Here is a 794-nt window from a genome sequence, read left to right on the forward strand (position 1 = left end):
CGCAGTATTTGCATCCTGGTAACATGGTCGACGTGAGAGAGCATCAGCATTACTATGAGTTGTTCCTTTGCGGTGCACGATCTCGAAGTCGTACATTTGTAAACGCTCCAACCATCGGGCCATCTGTCCTTCAAGATCCTTGAAGTTGAGGAGCCATCTTAACGCTGCATGATCAGTTCGGAGAAGAAATTTCTGTCCATAAAGGTACTTGTGGAAGTGTTTTGTTGCATTGACTATTGCTAGTAACTCCTTCCTGGTCACACAATAGTTTCGTTCGGGTTTTGTGAATCCTCTGCTATAATACGCTAGCACCTTTTCTTCTCCGTCTATATGCTGTGACAAAACGGCTCCGATTCCGTTGTTACTTGCATCAGTATCTAACACGAACGTCTTGCCACGAACTGGATATGCTAGCAAAGGAGCATCACATAGTTCAACTTTTAACTTTTCAAATGCTGAGTCGCATAGGGTATTCCAGTTGAAAACTCGGTCCTTCTCGGTAAGTTGGTGGAGAGGTCTGGCAACTTTTGCAAAATCCTTTACAAAACGTCGATAGTACGTTGCCAATCCCAGAAAACTGCGCAATTCATTTTTATCCTTTGGAGTTGGCCAGTCTTTCACAATTTCTATCTTGCTGGGATCGGTTCGAACTCCATCTGAAGATACCACATGCCCCANATAGTTAACTTCTTTAGAAAATAACCTGCACTTTTTAACGTTCAGCTTTAAATTTGCCACCCGAAGTCTTGTGAAGATCTCCCGTAAGTTTTCGACGTGTTGATCAAATGTTCTTC

Source organism: Helobdella robusta (genome assembly GCF_000326865.2).
Source record: "Helobdella robusta unplaced genomic scaffold HELROscaffold_34, whole genome shotgun sequence".
Lineage (NCBI taxonomy): Eukaryota > Metazoa > Annelida > Clitellata > Rhynchobdellida > Glossiphoniidae > Helobdella > Helobdella robusta.